The 23,498-nt window shown below is 38.8% G+C and overlaps 1 protein-coding gene across 3 annotated transcripts in view; it reads right to left on the bottom strand.

Annotated features, from left to right (window-relative positions):
* Nucleotides 1–23,266, bottom strand: part of ZMYM2 (zinc finger MYM-type containing 2) — a 105,533-nt gene extending 82,267 nt beyond the window's left edge. The window contains exons 1-2 of one of the 3 annotated variants that reach the window (XM_030307387.1): nt 23,071–23,266; nt 21,870–21,935 (exon numbers count right to left, since the gene is read on the bottom strand). The gene's annotated coding sequence lies outside the window, so the exon portion shown is untranslated. Of the gene's footprint in view, nt 1–21,869; nt 21,936–22,776; nt 22,944–23,070 lie in introns of those variants that run through there. The other 2 variants (XM_030307396.1, XM_030307406.1) reach the window with 2 other exon arrangements.
* Between the last annotated feature and the right edge of the window lie 232 nt (nt 23,267–23,498).

Below are 23,498 nucleotides of genomic sequence, written 5' to 3'. Positions count from 1 at the left end.
ATATTTAAAGTGATCAACAACAACACAAAACGTCAACTAACAATTCTAAATCCAGCAAAAAATCCCTCCAATATTAAGGAGAAATTAAGACATTTCCAGGAGAACAAAAGCAGGAGTCTACTACCTGCATGAAATGTTACTACCTGCATGAAATGCTACCCTTCAGGCAATAATAAAAACACACTACAGAATAAATTGAAGCCATAAGAAATAAAGAATGTAAGTGAAATTACCTACATAAATCAACAGAAAGCCAGTATTACTGTACTTTTAATTTATGAGTACTTTTTTCCTATAATTTACAAGACAAAACACAAACATAACAAACTATCAAAATATGGAATGCAATGACAGCAGTGCTCAGCAGAAAACTTACAGCTATTAACACCTACATTTAAAAATATCCGAAATCAATAACTTTTATACTTTAAGAAAACAGAGTCTGCAAGCTAAACCCAAGCCTAGCAGAAAGAATGCAATAAAGATTAGTGCACAGATAGAGAAAAAAAGAGAGACATCAACAAAATTAAAAGGTGATTCTTTGAAAAAATTAAGTATTTAGCTAGACTATGAAGCAAAAGAAAATCTCAAATTATCAAAATCAGAAATTAAAGCAAGACATCACTACTGATTTTATAGAAACAATTATAAGAGAGCACAATGAACAATTATATGCCAACAAAATCAGATAACCAAGATAAAATGGCTAAATTCCTAGATACACACACTGACAAAACTTACCCTAGGAAGAAATACAAAATCTAGGGGCAGCTGGCTGGCTCAGTTGGTAGACTTTTGATCTCCAGGTTGTGAGTTCAAGCTCCACACTGGGTGCAGAGATTAGATTGGATAAGATAATGTAAAAACTAGACAGATCTACAAGCAAGGAGATTAAATCAGTCATCAAATATCTCCAAACAAAGAAATGCCCAGGAACAGATGACTTCATTGATAAATTCTACCAAACATTTAAAGAATTAACATTGCTCCCTCTCAAATTCTTCCCCAAAAAACTGAAGGGGAGAACACTTCCAAATTTATTCTACAAGGCCAGCATTACTCTGATATCAAATCCAGACAAAGACATTACAAGAAAACCATAAACCAATATTCCTTATGAATATAGATGCAAAAATCCCCAACAAAACAGGAGAAAATCAGAAGCATAAAAAAGATTATGTATCAGGACCGTGTGGGATTTATCCCAGAATGCAAGGGTAATTCAACGTAAGAAAATCAAAATAATATACCATATTAATACATAAAAAGGGGGGAAAAACACATCATCATCCCAGTTGAGGCAAAGAAGTTTTGTGACAAAATACAACATGCTTTCATGATAGAAATAATACACTACAAAGAGAAGGAAACTTCTGCAACATAATAAAGGCCACATATGGAAAAAACCACAGCTGACATCACACTCAATGGTAAAAGATGGAATGTCTTTCCTCTAAGATTAGAACGCACAGATGCCTACTCTCACCATTTTAATTCAACATAGTACAGTAAGTTCTGGCCAGAGCAATTAAGCAAGAAATAAAAGGCATCCAAATAGGAAAAGCAAAAAGTAAAATCATTTCTGCAGATGACATAATCTTATATTTTGAAAAGATAAGCAAAGTTTCAGAACACAAAATCAACATGAAAAATCAGTTGCATTTCTACACACTAACAATGAACAATCCATAAAGGAAATTAACAATTCCATTTACAGTAACATCAAAAAATAATAAAATACATGGAAATAAATTTAACCAAGGAGGTTGAAAGACCTGTATTATGAAAACTACAAAACGCTGCTAAAAGAAAATTAAAGACACAAATAAATGGAAAGATATACCATGTTCATGGATGAAAAGATTAACATGAAGAGGACGATATTACACCTAAAGCAATCTACAGATTTAATGCAATCCCTAACAAAACCCAAATTTTTTTTGCAGAGTGTCATCCTAAAATCCATGTGGATCTCAAGGGACAAGAATCTTGAAAAAAAAGAACAAAGCCAGAGGGGTCTGACACTTTCAGATTGCAAAACTTATTACAAAGCTACTACAGTACATTAAAACAGCTTGGTACTGACATAAAGACAAATATATAGGCCAATGACAAACAACAGAGCCGAGAAAGAAATCTCCAGATAGTCAGGTGAATTCACAAGAATGCCAAGATCAATCAATGATAAAGGTCATTTCAAAAAAAAAAAAAAAAAAAGGGTGCAACAGAACCCTCATACCATATATAAAAAATTAACTCAAAATGGATCAAAGACTGACATTTAAAGAACTAAAACTATAGAACTCTTAAAATAAAGGAAAGGTTTCATGACTTTGGACTTGTTAATGATTTCCTGGATACAAAACATCAAAAACACAGGCAATAAAAGAAAAACTAGATAAACTTGACATCATCAAAATTAAAAATGTTATGCTGAAAGAAAACTACTGACAATCAAGAATACTCTACCTAGTAACGTTTTCCATCAGGATTGAAGACAATAAAAAATTTTCCAAACTAACAAAAAGCTGGAGTTCATCATCACTAGTCTGACCTTACAAGACATGTTAAAGAGAATTCTCATCTAAAACAAAAGGGCACTAATAATAACAGGAAAACAGGGGCGCCTGGGTGGCTCAGTCGGTTGGGCGTCCGACTTCAGCCCGATCGTGATCTCACGGTTCATGGGTTTTAGCCCTGCGTCGGGCTCTGTGGGGACAGCTCAGCTTTGAATTCTGTGTCTCCCTCTCTCTCTGCCCCTTCCCTACTCACACTCTGTCTCTCTCTCTCAAAAATAAGTAAACACTGAAAAAAAAAAATAATAACAGGAAAACATATGAAAAGTATAAAATTCAGGGGCGCCTGGGTAGCTCAATCAAATAAGCATCCAACTTTTGATTTTGGCTCAGGTCATGATCTCACAGTTCATGGGTTCAAGCCCCAGGTCAGGCTCTGCAATGGGCATGGAGCCTGCTTGGGATCTATTCTCTCTCTCTCTCTCTCTCTCTCTCTCTCGCTCTCGCTCTCGCTCTCTCTGTCCCTCTTCTGCTCATGCTGTCTCTCTCTACAAATAAATAAACTTAAAAAAAGGATAAAATTCACTGGGAAAGATGAAAACAATTTAGAACTTCTGTGCAAAAAATGCTAAAGAAAGTATTTGCAAATCATACATCTGATAAAGAGATTTGTATCTAGAATATATAAACAATTCATACAAGTCAACAACAAAAACAATTTAAAAATGGGCCTTAAGACTTAAGTACTTTCTGTATCTTAAAGATATACAAAAAAAAAAAAAAAAGATATACAAATGACCAATAAGCATGTGAAAAGATGCTCAACATTATTAATTAGAGAAATGCAAATCAAAACCAGAAGATATCATCTCACTTCCATAAGGATGGCTACAACAAACAAAAAGTAGTAATTGTTGGTGAGGGGCAACTGGTCAGTTGGTTGGTTGGCTGGTTGAAGAAATGTGATGCCTTGTGCATTGATGGTTAAAACAGGAGCAGTAACTATAGAAAACAGTACAAAGGTTACTCAAAAAATTAAAAACTGAATAACCATATAATACCACAATCCCAATTCTGGAAATATATCTAAAAGAAATGAAAGCAGGATCTCCAAGAGATTTTTGCACATTTACAGTCATGGCAGCACTATTCACAAATAGCCAGGAGGTGGCAACCAAATGTCCATGGGCAGATGAATAGCTAAGTAAAATGTGTATATACACATACAATGGAATATTATTCAGCCATAAAAAGAAAGGAAAACCTATTATGTGCTATGACACGGATGAATAGTGAGGATATTACATGAAGTGAAAAAAGACAAAATTCTGTATGATCACACTTACATGAAGTACCTAAACAAGCCAAATTCATACAAAAATGAAGTAGGAGTGGTTACCAGGGGCTTAGGAGAGGGATACATAGGGAATTGTTTAATGAGTACAGTGTCAGTTTTTCAAGATGAAAAAGTTCAGGGGATCCGCTGTGTGATAACGTGGATATCTGAGCTATACACTTAAAAATGGTTAAGACAGTAAATTTTATGTGTTTTATGCAATTTAAAACAAAATAAGGGAAAAAAAAAACAAAATGATAACCACTTCACAGCAATTAGGAAGGAGTTCTTTCTTTATAAATAATAACAAGGCAAAAATGCACAAAAAATAGAACACTTCTGAAAAAAACTTGGACACTTCTGCATTGCTGGCCAGAGTCATGTAAAATGGGGTACAGCCACCATGGAGAACAGTTCGGGGTTCCCCAAAAAGTTATATGCAGAATTAACATATGATCAGTCAATTCCACTTCCTGGTATATACCTAAAAGAAATGAAACCTGAGACTCCTATAGATACTTGTGAACCAATGTTCACACCAGCATTATTCACAACGGCCAAAAGATGGAAACTGCCCAAAAGTCTGTCAACAAATGAATGGACAAACAAAATGTACACACAACAGAATATTATTCAGCCCTAAAAAGTCTGATACATGCTACAACACAGAAAACGTTGAAAACAATTATGATAAATGAACTAATTCAGACACAAAAAGGGCAAATATTTTATGGTTCTACTTATCTGAGGTGCCTACTAACACAGACAAAAAGATAGAACAGAGGTCACCAGGAAGTGGGGGAAAGGGGTACTGGGTATTATTGTTTAAAGAGTACAAAATTTTTGTTTGGGATGATGAAAAAGTTCTAGATAGGATAATGGTGATCTTTGCAAAACATTTGTAAGTATACTTAATGCCACTGAACTGTATACTTAAAAGAAAAAAAATGATAAATTTTACATTCCTTTATTTTACCAGACATTTACGGGGGGGGGGGGAGGGGGGGATACCACAATGATGCACTATTTGCAACTCATATCCTAAAAAAAAAAAATCAAGATAAAAAGGTCCTACGGTCAATAAGATGAAAGCAACAACCAAAGAAAATAAAGGGCAAAAAAAAAAAAAAAAAACAACAGTTCAGTAGAAAAAGAAATACAGTGGCTCTTAAATATATGAAATATTTATAAGATGCAAATTTAAATTCTAAAGGGAAACCACTTTTTGCTTACATTGACAAAGATCAAAACATTCCTCAAAAAGTTAAAAACTACCCTACGAGTCAGCAATTGCACTACTAGGTATTTACCCAAAAAATACAAAAATACTAATTCAAAGCCATACATGCACCCCAATGTTTATATAGCAACATTATTTACAACAGTCAAATGATGAAACCAGCCCAAGTGTCTACTGATTGACAAATGAATAAAGAAGTTGTGGTGTGTGTGTGTGTATATGTATATATATACATGTATATAAATATATGTATGTATGTATATGAACACACATACACATACATACACGTATCTTTATACACACACACAATGGAGTATTACTCAGCCATTAAAAAAAAAAAAAAAAGAATGAAACCTTGGCATTTGCGAGGACATGGATGGAGCCAGGGAGTATTATGCTGAGGGAAATAAGTCAGTCAGAGAAAGACAAATACCTATGATCTCACTCATATGCAGAATTTAAGAAACAAAACAAAGGGTAAAAAAGAGAGAGATGCAAACCAAGAAACAGACTCTCAACTATAGACAACTAATGGTTACCAGAAGGGAGGTGGATGGGGCAGATTCAGTAGGTAATGGGGATTAAGGAGAGCACTTGTCATAGTGAGCACCAGGTGTCATACAGGAAGAGTTGAATCACTACATTATACACCTGAAACTAATATTACACTGTATGTTAACTGGAATTTAAATAAAAACTTAAGAGGGGTCCTGGGTGGCTCAGTCAGTTGAGTGTCCGACTCTTGATTTCAGCTCAGGTTGTAATCTCATGGTCATGGGATAAGCCCGGGGTCTATTCTCTCCCCCCTTCTTTCTGCCATTCCCCCACTCACATGTGCATGCAATCTTTCTTTCTCAAAATAAACATTTAAATAAAAACTTAAGAAAAATAAAGGCTTAACAGTACAGGAAGAGCCTCATACCATAAGTCAGTGTAAACTGGTATAACTTTTATGGAGGGCACCTCAAAAAAATATTTTTAACCAAGCAATTCCACTTCTAAGCATCCTTCCTACAGACACATTATCTCATTTTTTAAAAAACAAAACATCAAAGGATACTTGTTGAGAAGTAAAAAGACTGAAACACCCTAAATTTCTCTCAAAAGCCTGATAAATTGAATGATGATGAAGACAATACAGTATTTTGCAGTCCTGGACACAAGGCAGCTCTAAAAATCTCCTTACATACTAATATGGAACAACTTCTCATTTAAATTAAGTGCAAACCAGGTACAGAACAATGGATAAACACAAACATCATACACACAGAGAGAAGCATATGCACACACATATGCATATATTATCTCTAGATAAATATCTAAGAAAATGATAACAGTGGTTTGCTTGTAGGGAAGAGAACTGTGCCAATGGGTTGGGAGAAGAGGAAAGTCTTCCTTCTCACTGTTTATCCTTTCTACCTTTTAAATTTGGTACCATTTCCATATACACTAGGAATTGATTAGGGTTTCACGGAATTTAGAGATTAGAGACCAAAAAATTAACGTTTTGACATTATTGAAGCCTTCCCATTCAGACATATGCATGCCTTTCCATTATGGTTATCTTATATGTCCTATGGTATTATTTTATAAGTTCCTTCATAAAAGCCTTGCATATTCATTATAATTATTCTATCTTGCAATACTAACATGGATTTTTTCCCATTACCTTATAAAATGTTTACATAGCAAAAAAACAAAAAACAAGAAGATATAGAAATGTAGAAAATAAAAAATGTACATTCTACATTTACATATATTTTTCATAGATATAACAAAGAATTGACATCTATACTTTAGAAAGAACACAAATTAAACTGACAAAAATTTATTCGATAATATCCAGTGTTCACAAGAACGTGGAGAAACTAGTGGAAATGCGGTCAATACAGTGGTCCAGAGGAAGACAATCTGGCAATTATCTATTAAAATACATAAACATATACTCTGACTCAGCAATTCCTATTTTCACACCTATCATCAGAATTTCCCCCAGCAAAACCACACATGAACCCAGAGAAACTACTACACATATATTCTGTGTAGCACTGTTATAAAAAATTGCAAATAAACTAAATGTGCACCAGAAGAATGTCTAAACTATGTTATTAAATCCACCAAATGAAATATCACACAACAGCTACGAGTAGATCCTTATGTACTAACTCAAAGATATAGAAAACATACCAGTAAGTGAAGAGCAAGTAGCAGGAAGATATATACAGTATACGTTTTTAAAACGCACACACACGCGCGCACGCACACACACAAATGCACACATGAAATTATAATTCTTATGGGTACATATTAGTATGTGCACTGAAAAGTATCTGGAGTAATAAACACTAAATTGGTAATACTACTACTAATCTCTGAGGAAGTGAAGAAAGGCCAAGAGACCACTGACTGATGATTTAACAGATAGATTAATACCCTCATGATGCTTACAATATAGCCACAAAAGTTTCTTTTTAACAGTTCTTCATCAGTTACTCAAAATGATGCTACTGTGGTTTTAGAAACTGATAGAAAATCATTAATATACTAAAATCCACTCAAGAGTTATGATAGAATCTAAACAAAAATCTCTTTGATCTAATAAATGAATAATGAATTAACTCATTCAGGTTATCTCTAGGGCACAGAATTTCTAGGCATATGGAATCATTTCTTTCCCACAGGACCACAATTTAACTGCAAAGTACTTTCAAGTAATTTTAACTTTCTGTGGGGATTTCATCCATTCCCTTGATTTTAAATATTACCAATACCCTAGTCTCCTTAATTTATCTCAATCAAGTGGTTCCAAAGCCCAAAACTGTCTGCTTCCTACATCTAGTTCTTTTAACTCGCTTTCTCACTCTTGTAGCCGCAACTCCTCCAGTCGTTGCCAGCTATGTCTAGCTATTCATACCAGAAATCTGGAGGTCATTCTCAATTTTTTTCTTCACTTCCAGTCACGTCATCCCCAAATCCAATCCTACTTCCAAAATAAATATTGAAAATGTCCATTTTTTTTTCTTTTCAAATTTTTATTTAAATTCTAGTTTTTGGTTTTTTTCATTTCAAGCAACTGTCCACTTTAATCCATCTCTTCTGATATCCCCCTAACCCTAAAAATTCGCCATCATTTTGATGCCGGATTACTGACATTATCTACCATATTCCCCAGAATACCCAAAGATCCTTTTAAAAATTAAATCAGACAATGCCAATTACTTCTTACGTGACTTTCCAGTGTACTAAGGAGACAACCTAAGATTTTCCCCCTGACCTGTAACATTCTTAACTTTTTTTTAACTTTTAAAAAAATGTTTATTTTTGAGAGAGAGAGAGAGAGAGAGACTGGGGGAGGGGTAGAGAGAGACAGAGGGAGACACAGAATCTGAAGCAGTCTCCAGGCTCTGAGCTGTCAGCACAGAGCCAGACGCAGGGCTCAAACCCGCGAACCCTGAGATCATGACCTGAGCCAAGGTCGGAGGCTTAACCGACTGAGCCACCCAGGTGCCCCGATTCCTGCCTGATTGATCCCTGCCTACCTGCTAGGCTCAATTTCAGCACTGCTCTTCCCCACTTCGATCACTAAGGTTCTGCTAAACTAAGCTTTCTTTTAGTTCATGGAAGAGCCCAAGATCCTCCTTGGCTCAAGGGACCCTATGCACACAATCTTCCTCTGTCTGAAACAATCTTTCCTGAGCATCTTTCCAGGCACTGTTTAAATGTCACTCCCTCATCTCCTGAGGCAAGGGAAACAGAATCAAAAAACTACTGAGGGGCTAGTTGGATCAGCTGGTAAAGCATACAACTCTTGGTCTCGGGGTCATGAACTCAAGCCCCACACTGGGCCTTGATCTTACTTAAAAAATAAATAAATAAAACAAACTACCGGGGCTACATCAAAATAAAAAGCTTCTCAATAGCAAAGGAAACAACAAAACTAAAAGGTAACCTATGGAATGGGAGAAGGTATGTGCAAACGACCTATCTCAAAGCGTCAGTATCCAAAATATATAAATAACTTATAAAACTAGGGGCACCTGGGTGGCTCAGTTGGGCGTCCAACTTCGGCTCAGGTCATGATCTCACAGTTCGTGGGTTCAAGCCCCGCGTGGGGCTCTGCGCTAACAGCACGGAGCCTGGAGCCTCCATCAGATTCTGTGTCTCCCTGTCTCTCTGCCCCTCCCCTGCTCGCGCTCTGTCTCTCTCTTAAAAATAAATAAAAACATTTAAAAGTGTTTAAATAAATACCTTATAAAACTCAACACCCAAAAAAATGAATAACCCAATTAAAAAATGGGCAGAAGACATAAGAGGACATTTCTCCAAAGAAGACACACAGATGGCAACAGACATGTAAAAAGATGCTCAACGTCACTTACCAGGGAAATGCAAAACAAAACTACAATGAGATGTCACCTCACACCTGTCAGAATGGCTCAAATCAACAACACAAGGAACAGCAGGTGTTGGCAAGGATGTGGAGAAAGGGGAAGACTCCTGCACTGCTGGGGGCAATGCAAATCAGTATGGAGGTTCCTCAAAAAGTTAAAACTTTCATCCAGCAATCACACTACTAGGTATTTACCCAAAAATTACAAAAATACTAATTCAAAAGCATACATGCACCCCAATGTTTACAGCAGCATTATCTACAACAGCCAAATTATGGAAACAGCCCAAGTGTCCACGACAAATGGGTAAAGAAGTTGTGGTACACACACACACACACACACACACACACACACAGAGGGTACTGCTCAGCCATAAAAAAGAATGAAATCTAGAGTATTATGCTGAGGAAAATAAGTCAGTCAGAGAAAGACAAACACCGTATGATTTCACTCATATGTGGAATTTAAAAAACAAAAATGAACAAAAGGAAAAAAGAGACAAACCAACCAAGAAACAGACTCTTAACTCCAGAGAACAAACTGATGGTTACCAGAAAGGAGGTGGATGTGGGAGGGCAGGGGTGAAACAGGTGGATGGTGTATGAAGGAGGGCACCTGTTGTGATGAGCACTGGGTGATGTATGGAAGTGTTGAATCACTGTATTATATACCTGAAACTAATATTACACTGTATGTTAACTAACTGGAATTTATATAAAAACTTAAAAAAATAAAGGTAAATGTCACTCTCCCAAGATCTTTCTCTGTCAAACATTTAATTAACCCATCATCCTTGGTCTAAGTAAGTTCTCCCTTATTATATTATCACACACATTTCCTCAGCTATAGTTATCCAATTTGTAATTTTATGGGCTTTTTTTCGATTTTTAAAGTTTATTTAGAGAGAGACACGAGTGAGGGAGGGGCAGAGAGAGAGTGAGAGAGAGAGAATTCCAAGCAGGCTCTGCACTGTCAGCACACAGCCTGGAACCAACGCTCAAACTCACAAACCATGAGATCATGACCTGAGCCAAAATGAAGAATCGGACGCTCAACCGACTGAGCCACCCAAGGGCCCCTGTAATTTAGTTTACTTTGTCATCTGTATCCCCCATTATACTGTATGTTCCATGAGGGCAAAGACCTATGTCCTTATTGTCTATTACTGCATCCTCCGTACTTAACGTAATGTCTGCCCAAAATTTACTATTTTTCTCTAATAAAGGGAGGTAACAAATAACTTTTCTGGGTTGTTGTTTGTTTTGTTTTTCTGCTACCCCACTATCACCTCCCCACAAGTGAATTCTAACTCTATCTCCCCCTCCCTTCCTGTTGTCCAAAGCACAATCATTTCACCCTTGAGCTTCAGTTTACCCATTATAGAATAGGAAATTAAAATAAAGTCCTCAAAAGATCTAAAACTGAAATCTGCCCCGTGTCTTTGGTTATGACTTTTTACTACTTCCATACTCAACATACATAATTGGTAACATGGTTAATCTTAGACCCTAATAAAAGGTTATCCTACCCTAGCTTCTTTAACCCTTAACCAAAGAAGCTAAATAAGCCCACACTTCCTTCTCCAAACATAATTTATAATCTACAACAACACAAGTAAACTTCAACTACGTATGTTAATTTGGAAACATTCATTTATTCTTAAAACACTTGGTATTCCTAATCTATGATCTAGTGTAATCACTTTGTTTCCCAATGTTTTTTAACACGACTGAGTAAATGGCTTTAAAAAGAATGTATCTTCTTTTTTTTTTTTTAATTTTTTTTTTCAACGTTTTTTATTTATTTTTGGGACAGAGAGAGACAGAGCATGAACGGGGAAGGGGCAGAGAGAGAGGGAGACACAGAATCGGAAACAGGCTCCAGGCTCTGAGCCATCAGCCCAGAGCCTGACGCGGGGCTCGAACTCACGGACCGCGAGATCGTGACCTGGCTGAAGTCGGACGCTTAACCGACTGCGCCACCCAGGCGCCCCTAAAAAGAATGTATCTTCTTTACATGAATTCAAAAGTCCCATGATTAAGACCCATCTTACTAAAAAAAATAAATAAAGAGGGGGGGCGGGGCGCCTGGGTAGTTCAGTTGGTTGAGCGTCCAACTCTTAGTATCAGCTCAGCTCTTGATCTCAGGGTAGTGAGTTCAAGCCCCACGTTGGGCTCCACATTGGGCTCCACGCTGGGCATGGAGCCTACTTTAAAAAAAAAAAAAAAAAAGACTGACTCATCTAACCTAAAGACACAATAATAAGTGCATCAATAAGCAAATGAAACCACAGATTCGAAAAAGCTTCAGGTACTGAGTCTACTTTTCCAATACAGATTACTACTAAATAAAAACCTATTCCCTGTGTTTTTTAAGACTCAATTTATTACTAGAATTCTTTCCTAGAGATATGTTCCTCAGAGATTCACTGATTGCTCTTAAAATGAAAGGAATACAAAAAGAACATGGAGTATACCAAAGAAAATCTGTGTTTTCTTCTCCTTGGTAGACAAATTATGGAAAGTAAATATACAATCCTACCTATCATTTACAATTCAATGTAGTTGGTTTTTTTTTTTTTTTTTTTTACTTTTTAAAAAATATTTATTTTTGGGCGAGCGCAAGCAGGGAAGGGGCAGACAGGAACAGAGGATCCGAAGCAGGCTCTGCACTGACAGGCTGACACCAGTGAGCCCAATGTGGGGACTGAACTCACGAACCATGAGACCATGACCTGAGCCAAAGTGAGACGCTCAACTGACTGACCACCCAACGGCCACAGTTTTTTGTTTTTTAAACTGTCTAATAAATAGGTGAAACTCTGAAGCAGAGGCAGTCTTATTTCAGTTTATCCCTTTTCTTCAGCCCCTTCATGACCTGAGTTCTACTTTTTTGTCTCTGAATTTTATCACACACCTAATATAACAACTACCAATTTTAAAAGACATACTTGGTACCATACTCATTACAACTACCTTAAAATATACCTCATAATAGATATCTTAAATATATTATTATTACCCCATTTGGCAGATGAGTAAGCTATTTTGTGTAATCAGGTAGCTTTCCTATGGTAGACTGTAACTGTTAGGTACAAAACCAGGGTTTGTGACTAAGTCCACATACCTTTCATTATACACCATCCCTTAATCACAAAGAACTGAGACTCATGAACTATTCTAATATACCGACCACTAGAATTCAAACATTAATCAACTGAAGACTTTTGCAACCTAAGGATAGGGAAGGAATTACAAGAATGTCAGACTTGTGTAGAAAATGTCAATTACTGATAATAGTATACGTGCGAAATATTAGTATGCTGAACAGGGAAAACAATTATAGGAATACATTTAAAAACAGAAACATCTCATATAAAATGGGATTAGGAGGAACTTCCATTTTCTCCACCACATTTTTTTTAGTACTTGAAGATTTTAGTACTTAAGGGCACGTTTTATTTGTTTTTATTTATTTTTAAGGTTTATTTATTTTTGAGACAGAGAGACAGAGCATGAGGAGGGGAGGAGCAGAAAGAGATGGAGACAGAATCCGAAGCAGGCTCCAGGCTCTGAGCTCTCAGCACAGGGACCGATGTGGGGCTTGAACTCATGCACCATGAGATCATGACTTGAGCCGAAGTTGGACACTTAGCCAACTGAGCCACCCGGGCACCACTAGGGCATGTTTTATTTTTATAACCAAAGTATTAAAAACTCCTTTCTGGGGCGCCTGCGTAGCTCAGCCAGTTGAGCGACCAACTCTTGATTTTGGCTCAGGTCATGATCCCAGATTCGTAGGATCGAGCCTAGAGTCAGGCTCCCCTCTGAGCATGGAGCCTTCTTGGTATTCTCTCTCCCTCCCTCTGCCCCTCTTCCTGCTCATGCTCTCTCCCTCTCTAAAATAAAATAAAAATAAATAAGGAAAGAACTGTCCTTTCTGACATGCATGTAACTATTCATGTCTGTATATTTTCTATTATGCATCGTTTATATTCATTCATTTACATGATTGTCTCCTCAAAATGAACACAGAGAACCTACCTAAAAATCACATATGACATTTCCTAATTGCTTTTTTTTTTTAAGGGTTTTAAAGCTTAGTTCCTATTTTGTTTCACATGCCAACAAGAATCACTGAAGTTTTTACAAACTAAGAGATGTGATCAGACCGGGTTTTAGAAAAAATTAATCTGGTTGTAGACTGGAATAAGGAATAGAATGCAAGTTGCTTTGTATATATAAATCCCTATTATCTAACAAAACGGACTATGGTCAACACACAAAACAAAACTAGAGACAGTGGAGTGCCTTAGAATAAAAGAACACTTAAAGGTCTCAACATTTGAGAGTCTAACGAGGGTAGGTGAAGGAGACGGTCAGAAATATAAAACCACGTTACTTCACAGACCCAGAAATCAAGAGTTTCAAGGAGTATTTAATTCCAAATGCTACAGAATTAAGACAAAAATGAAGCACTTAAGGATTTGACTATTAAATCACCAGTGATCTCAAAAAAAGTATCTGTATAGTGTTGTGAGTGAAATCAGTGAAATTTCTTTTGAAAAGTATGGGAAAATGAAGCAGAAGATGTGCAAAAGATTCTGTAGAGATTCTGAAGGATAGAGCACTTTAGCATTCTTATAGACCAACAAAGGAGCAGGCAGAGAGAAGTCAGTGAAGATAAAGAGAATTCCTTCTATCAGATGAGCATTCAATTCAGTGAGTCTACTGGCAAGAAACTCATGATATTTGGTCCATTCAAACAGATTATAGATCTTAGCTGCTGTTAACTACACATCTATTGGCCAGTCATATACTCTGTATTATTTTTAATTCTTATCACATAACAATCACAAAAAAGCAGGCATCATCATACACATTTATCAAATGGGTAAACCAAGGCTCATAGGTTAAATAACTTACCAGAGATCACAAACTAGTAAATAAATGGTAGCGCAAAATTGGTTTTAACGGTTTCATCAGGGCATAATTTGCATGTGATAAAAATTTATTCATTTTAGTGAAAATTTTTAGTAAATTTATATACTTATGCAGTCATCAATACAATCTAATTTAAGAAAACTCTCATCACCCCAAAAATTCCCTCATAAGGGTAGATTTGAACCCAAATCTCTCGTCTTCAAACTCATGTCACACTGCAAATCCCCTAGCAACATCAAGTAACAAAAATAAAAATTTTAGGCAGAAAAAACTCTAGAATTAAGTCCCACTAGTCCCCCTTCCATGTGAGGCCCCAACATACCACTAGAACCACACCCACATCCCATGATCTCAGCAAATTCAAAAGTTTACTAAAATTTGGATATGCCTCATACAAGTACAGCAAAAAAAGTACACAGACTATGTGGTATTTTTTTTCTAAATGCAAAAGGAGTTAGAAATGAAGAAGAGAAATGAACACTTAAATCCAGGAGAAAGATAGGATGAAAACAGCTGGGCAAGGACATAAGGATGGAAAATGGGATATACAAATGAAGAAAATAAGACATCATAGAAGTCAGGAGTCAGGGTCATGAAAGACAGACTAACTTAAACAGAAGCTTCTCTTTGATATGCAACATAAAACTGGAATGACAGGACTTCCTAGGCAAGAGTTAAAACTTAAGAACCAGAACTATACACTATTAAGAGACTCAAACAAAATTAAAAACACAAAGTGAGACAATATGCATAATAATTAAAGTTGTAAAGTTAAAACTAGATTAATTTTATAGTAATGATTTTATGAAATTGAAACAAAAACAAAATTTTCATTACTTTAGAAACAGAACCATGAACATGTAAGAATTTAGATACCATGTGAGGGCCAGAATTAATTAAAATAAACTGAACTAATTAAAATATAACAATAAAGGGGCGCCTGCTGGCTCAGTCAGTTAAGTGTCCGACTCTTGGTTTCAGCTCGGTTCATGAGTTCAAGCCCCACGCCAGGCTCCAAGGTGACAGTGCGGAGCCTGCTAGGGATTCTCCCTCTCCCTGCCTCTCTTCTCGATAGATAAATAGATAGATAGATAGACAGACAGATAGACAGATGGATAGATAGGTAAAATATGACGATACATAATACAAAGAGATCTAAAACAAAAGGATAAAATAAAAATTTCATTTTTTAATGTTTATTTTGAGAAACAGAGAGAGAGAGAGAGAGAGAGGGAGAGAACAAGTCCAGGGAGGGGCAGAAATAGAGAGAAAGAGAGAGAAATCCCAAGCAGGCTCTGTGCTGCCAGTGCACAGCCTGACGCAGGGTTGGATCCCACAAACCATGAGATCATGACCTGAACCAAAACCAAGAATCAGATGCTTAACTGACTGAGCCACCCAGGTACCCCTTAAAATTTTATTTAAACTGAATTTTTACTCCTACTCTGACATTTCTTTAATGCTACAGAACTGGAAACACAATTAACTAATCTGATCATCACTGGCCTAACCAGAAGCTTACAAATTCCAAATTAAAGTCCTAGAATATAGCATTAGAAGTCTAAATGAAATGCTCTTGCAAGCACTGAGGCAGACAGAGGGCTGGCCAACTCTTAACAGAACACATTTTTTACAATTACTTGATATATAGTAAATGTTACAACACACAATTTTTTTAATAAGTGATTTCTGATTACCCTAAACTATATTCAGTCTGGTCCAGTGAACTGAATAATCCAAGAAACATCCCTCTTCTTAGTCAAAAGACATGCTTCTTAGAAATAAATTATAAAATTGTTATAGTATTACAAAAAATGTCTCAAACTTTAATGTCTTTTGGTTACAGAACCATAATATCAGTTCCAAATTCTTGTAACACTAAATCCAGACAACAGCTCTATCTAGGTGACTACGGCAAAAGTAATATACACATGGCATGGCCACAAAGTAAAAAAACTGAAGAATTTGTCTCATTCTGTCACATTTTGGGAACTTTCTTCCATCTGAAGTAAGCACCACAATCTTACTTAAAATAGCCATTTAAGTATTTTTTAATCCAACCTAAAGGTACAGTTAAAAAGAAGTTTACTCTAAGAATTATAATATCATTCTCAATTATTCTAATGAGGTTGCAACAATTCTACTCCTAGGAAATTACAATTATCTTAAATTACAATTTAATATTAATTTTAAATATCAGAATCATACTAAAATATTTAATAATTTAAGAATAAAATGTTGTAAAACCTTTTAAAACTTAAGATCAAATTGACATATAACATTTTATTAGTTTAGGTATATTTTTTAACATTTTAATTAAAAAAAATTTTAATGTTTATTTATTTATTTTTTTTTTTTTTTAAAGCTAGTCACTGCCTTTTTTTTATTTATTTATTTTTGGGACAGAGAGAGACAGAGCATGAACGGGGGAGGGGCAGAGAGAGAGGGAGACACAGAATCGGAAACAGGCTCCAGGCTCCGAGACATCAGCCCAGAGCCTGACGCGGGGCTCGAACTCACGGAGCGCGAGATCGTGACCTGGCTGAAGTCGGACGCTCAACCGAGTGCGCCACCCAGGCGCCCCTTAATGTTTATTTTTGAAGGAGAGAGAGAGACAGACAGGGTGTGAGTGGGGAAGGGGCAAAGAGAGAGGGAGACACAGAATTCCAGGCAGGCTCCAGACTCTGAGCTGTGAGCACACAGCCCGACGCGGGTTCAAACTCACAAACTGCGAGATCATGACCTGAGGTAAAGTCAGACACTTAACTAACTGAGCCACCCAGGCATCCCTTAACCTTTAAATTTTAAATTCACGTAACAAATTTGATCTTTGAATTCACTAAGAACGCCAGAGGAAAAAAAAATCTAGAACCCTCTGGAGAAGAGAAACCTGACCCTTGGCAGTCTATTGACACTAAAAGAGTGGTTAGTGGCACTCTGGGTTGACCACCCAACTTTGGCCCAGGTCATGATCTTGCTGGTTCACAAGTTCAAGCCCCGCATCAGACTCTGTGCTGACAGCTCAGAGCCTGGAGCCTGCTTCAGATTCTGTGTCTCCCTCTCTCTCTCTCCAGCTCATGCTCTCTCAAAAATAAGTAAGGGGCGCCTGGGTGGCTCAGTCGGTTAAGCGTCCGACTTCGGCTCAGGTCACAATCTCGCGGTCGTGAGTTCGAGCCCCGCGTCGCGCTCTGGGCTGACGGCTCAGAGCCTGGAGCCTGCTTCAGATTCTGTGTCTCCCTCTCTCTCTGCCCCTCCCCCGTTCATGCTCTGTCTCTCTCTGTCTCAAAAATAAATAAATGTTAAAAAATTTTTTTTAATAAATAAATAAAAACATTAAAGAAATAAATAAAAATAAGAGTGGTTAAAATTCTTTAACAGTAATGTAACTCTTCAAGAAGGATAAACAAAAACTAGATAACAGGATAATGAAACACATATTCAGAAGTTTTTTCTTAAATCAGAGCTATGAAATATTCATTACCTACTTATCCTAATATCCAAAGTTTACTCTTAAATCATATCTTGTAACAGTAAATATCAATACTTATAGGACACTAATCAAATCAGTAACAATAAAACCCCAATGGTCATATCCTTCTTTCAAATTACAGACCATGAATTTTTATTCAGTTGTATTACTTCTTTCAATGTACTGCTATGAAGTTAAAAATAAAATAGAACTAAGAACAAATCCCAAACTAATCATGTGACCAAGTGATTTTGCAAACCTCTCTACACATCAATTTTTAACTCTACAATAGATTTCTCCATTGGTTTACAATTTTTTTTCTGCAGTTCTAGAGTGCTACTAGTGTTGAATGAAACTTGAGGCAAAAAATTAATAGATTTTAAAATATGCAATAAAATAGATAAGCTCAAAATGTGTTGTGATCCAAATTTTAAGACATTTTAAGATGACCAACTTATCTTATTACTAAGTATGTGAATGGTGCTGGCCCGCATAATTCCCTTCCCATTTCTATTTTAATAACAGAAACCTAAGATTACAAAGTGAATTGTTTAAAAAACAGGTTGCAGATTTAAAAAATGTGCAACTGCAACTACGTAAAACAATTTTCTTGCCAAACCAAAATAAAAAATAAGCTACAGTTATTACCCAGAATTCCATAGTTCAAACTCATGAATTTATCCAACAGCAATTTTTCTCACAGACTTTATAGGTCTTACAGATTAGTTGCGCATGAGAACTTTTAGATTTGAATAGTTCAAAACTCCTGTTCAAGTCTAAAATCCCAATTCCAGGAGCGCCTGGGTGGCTCAGTCAATTGAGCATCCAACTTCGGCTCAGGTCACGATCTCGCGGTTTTTGAGTTCCAGCCCGTTGTCAGGTTCTGCACTGACAACTCGGAGCCTGGAGCCTCCTTCAAATTCTGTGTCCCTGCCCCACTGGCACTCTGTCTCTCTCTCAAAAACAAATAAACATTAAAAAAAAAAATTTTTTTAATCCCAATTCTATGATCTCACAGGAATAGGAGAAAATTAACAAACTGAAATTAAAAAATGGGAAATGCAGAGACAAAGTAATCTCTATGCTTGTTTCCTAATTTAAAATGTCCTTCACAAAATACTATTTGAGAATCCACTGTGCTCACCTAAAAAATACAGGCAAACTGAATATGCCAATCTTCTTAAAATAAGTATTATTCAATATAATAATATGTACATTAGTAACACTGCTAAGGGGATAGACAGAGATATTAACGCCTAGAAAACAAAAAATATAAAATTTCCGATTATACACCTTTTGACAACGAAGAGAGTGTTCCAGGATTTCATATATATTCTTTCCATCACAGTAATATACCATACCATCTGATTTTAAGACTTTGTCTCAAATGTATTAAGAGTATGCACTTATGAACCTCAAACAAGGGCAAAATAGAAGAATCTTTAATAACACTGTTATACAAAGACGGTACATTAAGCTCCGTATCACGCAAGTTTGAAACATTCATGTCAGCACCTGTGTGATATCTGAGTGAAACGGGGTTGTCCCACCACATGAGATACAAAGGTCCAGCCCATGAGATTATATATATAACAGGGAAAAGTAGAAACCACCCTGTATCTTTCTTCCAAGTGTTTAAAAGGGCAGGCAGGAGATGGGAATACATACTGTTAAGGATGCTCTGAAGAAAGATGCCATTAATATGCGACGTATTTTTAACTGCCAAAACACTTCATAAGTACACATAAAAGCACCTAACTCACATTAAGTGTCTGACAGTAAGTATAATAAAGAACTTATTTAGCCAAGGTCAATTAAAAATCATGTTATCTTCATCTTACTATCTGGCACATTAAAGCACCATTAGTTGGTGTCTTTTAAGCAAAGGCATTTTAAATTCTGAGCTAAATCATTAAGCAGAACAAGGACAACATTTTGGTATTATCAGAACGAACCACGGCCTTCATTAGTATATATGTGTTGACATTACAGATAATCCAAATTATACATTTTCTACGTCCTCCTCCCCAAATGTTTATTAAATATAAACCAATTACCAACCTTCCCCACATCACAGCTGAGAACAGAGGAAAAAAAATATGACAAAGTTAAATCTTTCATGAAACTATGTGTTAATAATATAAGCTTTGCCCTTTTATGTGAAAGATCTGATCCTTGATCCATTTTATCTGAATGATCTAATACCTGAAAAGAGCTTTAAACTTGTGACACAAGTTATACTCATTCAAGTTGCAGTATTTAGGAAACAATTATAGACCCTACAATGTATACAGACATACTGAAAAAAGGGAACATATTACTTCTGATTCAAATACAGTTTTTAAATAAGACAGTAAAATAATCTAATCGACAACTGCAGTTCTAGAACTTTTTAAAAAGATACTCAGTAAGATTCAAACATTTGCTATTTGTTTACACGCTCTTCTCCAGGAAAAGAACAGAAGCTGAGAGAATTCTAACCTTGGCTCTTCCAGTGTTTCAATTTCTAAATGTGTAAAACAAGAATATTAAGTACTTTGAAACAGGACAGCATAGGAGCTAAACTTGGGCACTGTAATCACACTGCCTGTTTTATACTAATACTACTTCTACCTGGGTATCCTCTGTTTCCTCCTCTACAAATTAGGAATATAAACTACTTATATCACTGATCTCTCACAGTGTCACACTATCAGAGAGGACCTCATTTTGTGAGGATTAAATTATTAAATGCATATTAGAAATCAGTTTGGATATGTGTTGATAATTATAGAATATAAATAACAGGCACACAAAGGTTCAGCATACTATCCTCACTCACAAATTTAAGTTATCATAACAAACATTTTTTTAAAACTCGGAATTATACTGCCATATACTAAGGGGTCAATATGTGCTATTTTCATTACTCCGCAGGATAACTGCTAAGATTAAAGGAAGTAATACATGAAAGGGCCCTGCAGTGTGTCTAGAATGTTGTGTATTAAAATATACATTAACATCCTCACGTTATCATTCGCAATCAGTATTCGGCAAATATTCATCTTCAATTAGCTATCTTTTGAACCATTAGGGACTTAATATCTAAGCATAAGCTACTGTATTTATGTCACCTCTGACAGAAATCTTCAAGTTACAATATCGACTGTCCATGAGCTACAACGTGACCAGAGCTCAGGAAAGACAATGTGTCCAGAGTGCTGGCTTCATGGATATTTTGTAACTAGTTTCAACTGACAAGTCATGTTTATTCTACTAGCTAGCATATTACAAGACCGTTTCCTTAAAACCAACAGATTACAAGCATTAAACAATAACTCAGGTGACACATCCAAGAATGGCTCCAGTGAAGACCAATCAACACCGAAGACGGGGCGGGGGGAGATTTAACTGGAGCAGTGGACCAGTGTCATCAGCATACTAGTTGGTCAACCACCTGGATGAGCTAGAACACTAGAAGAGTGGACTTCGCGCCGTCCATCAACTCATGAGCCCTAAGAGTCGAAATTCGTCTTTCAAATTAGACACAAACAAAACGTTCAGGGAGCCTATTTTTCCAATCCCTACAATCAATCACCCATTGTAAAGGAAGAAAAAGTGTTAAAGATGGTTGCATGCACAGCATTTCCAACGAGTACCTTCAATTCCCACTTCGGAACTCTAGAGGGCACCAGAAATATGCCCTCCTTTGCACCACCCCTCCTCCCGGGTAACGTGAGCAGCTGCAGGAGCCCGTCGTCTGGTTGCTGAGGTTGGTATTGCAGCAGCAGGAGAGATGTCTGCAGCGGTGGAAACAGCAGCGCCCACTCCCAGCTGCCTCACCAGCCATTACCCAGGCTTCACCCCGGGGGCAGCTGCCACCCAAGGAAAGGCTCCTCCCCCTCAAAACAACGGGGAGAGACAAGTCCCTTGGCTAAACCCCTACAACCCGACCACGTCCTCTAAGAGCAACAAATTAGAGGCGAAGGACTCACAATGGGGGTGTTTTCCTCACTTTCTGCCAAAGATGCACCAGCTGGGGTTGGAGGCGATTCCTGGTCCTGGGGTAAAAGGAAAAATGGCAAATGGATCAGGAACATCTAACCAGGTGGGAGAACCAAAGCCCATTCCATTCCACCAAGAGGAGGCCGAGACGGGAGTAGGAGGTCAAGGAGGTTTGGCCCCTCTATTTATTACTCCACAGCCCGCGACCAACAGTCCCCTCCTACGTAAAGTGGAGCAAAACGGCGCAAAACATATATTTGGGACCAAAGCCCACGTGAAAGGCAAAATCCGGAGGGAGGAGGCTGGAGGGCACCAAGCCTGCTACTGGGAAAGGAGGGGGGGGGGGAAGGGAAAACGTTGCCTCGACGCCAGCAGGGGAATTGTACTCCCTCCTAAATTTGCCCACCCGGCGTCATCCCCGTCACTCGGGGCACCAATTCGGAGGTAAGGGGCGGCTCACGTCACCGCTGGGCTGCTATCTCCCATATTTGCCCCAAGCAGTTGCCCTGGGCCCGAGACTTGCCCCCCCCCCCTGCAGTCGGCGACCGGCAGCGCTGCCTCCCCGTCCGCCATTAGAGACCCAGCCAAACAATACGTGAGGAGCAAGAGCCGCGCAGCGCAGCCCAGGCAAGAGAAGAGCGACGGAGGGGACCCGGTGGGGGAAGAGGCAGCACCCTCGCCCCGAAAAACTTGGGGACCTCGGGCTACCGCGGAGACAGCGGGAGCGCAGCCCCGAGAGCGGGAGAACGAACTGAGGCGCCCCTCCCCCCACCTTTCTACCTCCTCCGCCCCCCCCCCCGCAAGAAAGAAAGGGAAAAATACCCCGCGACCTCCCACCGCCCCGGCCCGGGCAACCCCCGCCCCCCGAGCGACCCCCGCCTCTGGCGTCCGCCTCACCCAGCCCTCCCGGCCTCGCCCTCACTCTCGCAGCCCTTCGGGCCGCACGCGAAGACGCCTGTGACATGAGCGGAGCCCGGAGGAGACCCCGAGGCCCCGACGCGGCAGCGGCGACGGCGGCCGCGCCGCGGGGTATTAATCCCGGGTCGGTGGGAGGCTCCGGAGGCTGCCCTCACCCATCTCCGCCTCCCCAGTCGCCTCCGCCTCCGCCTCCTCCTCCCGAGGCTGCGCTGCTCCCAGCCACCCCCACTATCGGCGGACCTGGGCTGGAAAGACAGCGGGGATAAGCCTCACCCGGTTCTGGCTGCGGCTCCGCGGAACGAACCTCCCCTCCCCCGGCCCACCCCCCTTCGGCAACACGCACAACTCCGCTCGGTCCAGTCCCGGGTTTAGCGCTGGTGAGGAGGAGGAGGCGGAGGAGACGGAGGAGGCGGCGGTGCGGCCGAGCCCGGAGAGGCCCCGCCCTCCGCGCCCTCATTGGCTGCCCGGAAAGGCGGGCCGCGGCGCCTCGGGCACGTCCATTGGCTACACCTGCCTTCCTTCAGGACCCCCCTCGGGGGGGTGGTCCGAAAGGCTGTCCGTCAGGCGCAGGCCACACCCCCCCGGCGTCGCCGTTCCACTCCCCCCCTCCGCCCGCTCCCGGCCCTCGGCCGCGTCCCCTCCCCTCCTTACCCCCGCCTCCCACCCCGCCCCCACCCCCGGGTCCGTCAGGGTCAGGCAGC

Source organism: Lynx canadensis, chromosome A1, assembly GCF_007474595.2.
Source record: "Lynx canadensis isolate LIC74 chromosome A1, mLynCan4.pri.v2, whole genome shotgun sequence".
Classification (NCBI taxonomy): domain Eukaryota; kingdom Metazoa; phylum Chordata; class Mammalia; order Carnivora; family Felidae; genus Lynx; species Lynx canadensis.
This window is presented reverse-complemented; position numbering and strand designations above follow the sequence as displayed.